At 39.1% G+C, this 4,166-nt stretch overlaps 1 pseudogene; it reads left to right on the plus strand.

The window, feature by feature from the left end:
* The first annotated feature begins 2,780 nt into the window (after positions 1–2,780).
* On the plus strand, positions 2,781–3,826 carry LOC142447158 (glucosamine 6-phosphate N-acetyltransferase pseudogene; annotated as a pseudogene).
* Positions 3,827–4,166: the final 340 nt, after the last annotated feature.

Consider the following 4,166-nt stretch of genomic DNA (forward strand, 5'->3'; position numbering starts at 1 on the left):
ACACACTGTTCTATTGTATTGACATGTCAATGTCTGTGAAAAAATAGTATTCCCCTTCATCAGTCTATTTATTAACATTCCTTATTTTCCCACAGTTCTTGTAGCACCTCTGCTATGCAAATATCCACAGATGAAAAAACTCTAATCTACCCAGAAAATAATGACTTCCAGTGAACAGAGCCAGATTAAAACATTCAGAGACCCCAAACCGTGATAATCTGTGATGCCCGATCCTCTGCTTACTTAGCCACTTGAATGGGATATGTAATGTGTTTGTATGTGTTTTAGCTATCCATGCTGCAACTTGTACTTAAATGTGACTGTTTTAAACGTGTACCTATTATCCCTGGCGATGCTGTCAGGTAAGTGCTGAACTGCTAACCACATGGGCAGTGGTTCAAATCCACCATCCACTCTGGGAAGAAAGATAAAGCCACCTGTTTCTATAAAGATTCACAACTTTGGAAACTTTTATAGGGTCATTATGAGTTGTAATCCACACTGCAGGCTGCATCTGCAATCAAATCAATGGCAGTAGGTTTTTAGTATAATACATATTAGAAATTAAATGCAAAAATTAAGTATGCCACTTTAATGAAATGGGATGAACTGGATTATAAAATATTTATTGGATGCAGGGTACTAAGATTTTTACTATGTATCACATGTTTCAGAAAAGTAATATTTCATATATTCTGCAGAAAAGAAAGTGAAGCCATGAAATAAGCTGTTTCAACAATCAATATATATCCTGCTGATCTCTTATAATGAAAACTTGACTTTACCAATTTTGTTTTACAGGGCTCATGCTTCCATTTTGATATTTGTTTCATAATAAATGATATAATTATAAATGAACAAACAAAAAAGTATCATTAAATATTTAATGGACAGAAGACAGATAAAGCAAAAAATCCCAACATTTTATTTTTAGAGTTAGATGTAATAATCCATCCCCACCCTCACCATGCCTCAGCGGGCACTCCCATTCATCTTCTGGGGCACCCCATGCCACAGTGGGCATACCCACACATGCTGCAAGGTGCCCCATGCTTCCAGTGGACCACACCACCACAGCTTCCCATGTGATCAACTGGTGCAGCACCACCCTTGCCACCTGCAGCTATACAACCTGCCTCCCCAGGGAAGGCCATCCAACTTACCCTCCAAAAACCAGAATCCAGTTTGGCTAGGGAGAGTGAAATACCAGTGGGAAACAGCAATAGCCCGACCCCCCAGCACAGTTGGCTACAGACAGACAGTCTGCAGAAGCATTCATCTGAGCCTCCCAAAGAGGCCCAGTGTACTTTGACTCTGAACAATGGCGCCAAGCTTCTCTAAAATGACATGAAGACAGCCACAAGCCCCAACAACCCCAATGGATAAAACAAACAAACAGGAAAAATAAAATGCAATGTTGGAGGATATCCTGAATCAAACAGCATGCTTCGAAGAAGCAGAGGTTGATCTACCACAGAACAAAATCTTCAGAATTCTGCTTGGAGTCATATGGGAAGCAACACAGGAAACAGATAAAATGATAGAGGAGTAAAGGCCAGACACCAAAAGGAAATATAAGAATTAAGGGACAAGCATTAAAGGGAAATACAAAAGTTAAGGGAAGAGATAACAAAAGCAAATAACAAGTTAACAGATATCTCCAAAAGACTAGAAGTGAAGAACCATACCTGTGACCTCAAGAACAATAAGGCAGACCAACAAATGGGAAAGACAGTCAAACAAGTAAATGAAAGAAGCTGAAGAAAACCTAAGAACAATGTATGGTGCTATGAGGAGGAGTGACATTCGAATAATTGCATCACTTGAACAAGACACAGCCAAGAATTCAACTGCAAAAATAGTGAGGGGATTCCTAGAGGAAAACTTCTTCAGCTTAATGAATGAGAATCAGAAGCCATTCAGGAGCAGAAAGGACACCACCTAGACTGAAATCCAGGAAGAAGTGACCAAGGTACACAATAGGTAAACTATCCAACTTTGAGGAAAAGAAGAAAATCATAAGAGCAGCTGGGGGGGGGGGGAGGAAGTCACCTATTAAGGTACTCAGAGAAGAGTAGGCTCAGGCCAATCAGCAGACACAACGAAGAAGAGAGAGTGGTATAACATCTTCAAAAGGTTGAAAGAGAACAATGCCAACCCAAGAACCCTCTACCCCTCTTTGTTAGTCTGGGTAGACTAGAGAAGCAAATTCATGGACACTCGTGTGTAAGAGGGAATTTTATATAAAAGGGCAATTCTACTTTAAGAAAATATCCCAGCCCAGTCCAGATCAACTCCATAAGTCCAATATTACTCTACATGTTTATCTAGTCCATAAATTCCTCTTTAGACTCACACAATCATGCAATAATATCGAATGCAGGAAGATCACATGCCAGTGGGTGGCAAGTATTGTGAATCCAGTGGTGGTGAAGCTTCTCAGCGCTGGTGTGGGTCTCCATATGTCTTCTCCAGCTTCAGAGTGCTGACTGCACCACCGGAGCGCCAGTGGTCTGTCATCAGGAATGTCGCAAAGGGAAAGTGTGAGTGTCCTGCCTCCACCAAGCTATTTATCTCCTTAGTGGGTCCAAATGAGGTAATCAAGATACAACCTGATTGACAGGCTAGACTCCGTCCCTTCATTTAAAGTCTTAAATTGACACCAGATTATGTAACTACCACACCCACCAACCTATCTATCAAGATACATGGAGAAATAAGACCTTCCCAGAAAAGGAAAAACTCAAAGAATACATTTAAAAAAAACAGATCTGACGGTGCACGCCGCCAGGTTGGGGTCCCGCGGGCCGGGAGAGGATCGCCGGTCCGTGGCCTGTGAGGGCGAGGAGAACTTCTTGCAGCAATGAAACCTGATGAAACTCCTCTGTTTGACCCCAATCTACTGAAAGAAGTGGACTGGAGCCAGAATACAGCTATGTTTTCTCCAGCCATTTCTCCAGCACATCCTGGCGAAGGCTTGGTTCTAAGGCCTCTTTGTACTGCTGATTTAGATAGAGGTTTTCTTAAGTTACTGGGTCAGCTGACAGAGACTGGATTTGTCAACCCTGAGCAATTTATGAAATCTTTTGAGCACATGAAGAAATCTGGAGATTATTATGTTACAGTTGTGGAAGATGTGACTCTTGGACGGATTGTTGCTACAGCAACTCTGATAGTAGAGCATAAATTTATTCATTCCTGTGCTAAGAGAGGAAGAGTAGAAGATGTGGTCATTAGTGATGAATGCAGAGGAAAGCAGCTTGGCAAATTGTTATTATCAACCCTTACTTTGCTAAGCAAGAACCTGAACTGTTACAAGATTACACTTGAATGCCTACCACAAAACGTTGGTTTCTATAAAAAGTTTGGATATACAGTATCTGAAGAAAACTACATGTGTCGGAGATTTCTAAAATAAAAATATTTTAAGAAGACATCTCCAAAGGAGCTAATGCAACAAGGCTATGTACTATACTCTTCCAAGAATTAAATTATTTTCTTGCTGCAACTCAGTGACCTCTAAAAATATGGGACTGAAAAAAATTGATTATATTGCAAATATAATGGCAGAAAATTTGGGGGGGTTGGTGGGACATGCTGTGAATTTAGATCATAGATGGATACTATAAAGGGTATGGTTTTTAACCAAAGGAATATATTTTTAACTTGAATTTTTTCTTGCATTGTATTTTTCTAAAGTTTGGCTTTATTTCTTTGTAATCATAGGTAAGGCGTTAAATGTCTGCTCTCTGTACTGGTTCATTAAAAAATAGGTACGCTGGTACAAGCTGTGCGAGCCCCCAATAAAATGATTTTTTGAAAGGTACGTTTAAAAGTGTTTATCAAATTTGAAAATTACTTTTAAAGTATATATTTATCATATATACTCAAGTATAAGCCAACCCAAATATCAACCAAGGCACCTAATTTTACCATAAAAACACTAAAAATGTGCTGAAAAACTTGGCTTATACATTAGTATATATGGTAATCAAATACGAGTTAGGTATGTATCATTTCCCAAATACCAATTACATGTATCAGATAAGTTAGATATAACTAAATGTACATTACCAAGCTTTTTTCTTAATAGCGGCAAACAATATGGTCAGGTTAAAGGAGTAGACATGAAAATTAACTTATAAAATGTGATAAAATTTCAAGTA

The sequence above is a fragment of the Tenrec ecaudatus genome, chromosome 4 (assembly GCF_050624435.1).
Source record: "Tenrec ecaudatus isolate mTenEca1 chromosome 4, mTenEca1.hap1, whole genome shotgun sequence".
Classification (NCBI taxonomy): Eukaryota; Metazoa; Chordata; class Mammalia; order Afrosoricida; family Tenrecidae; genus Tenrec; species Tenrec ecaudatus.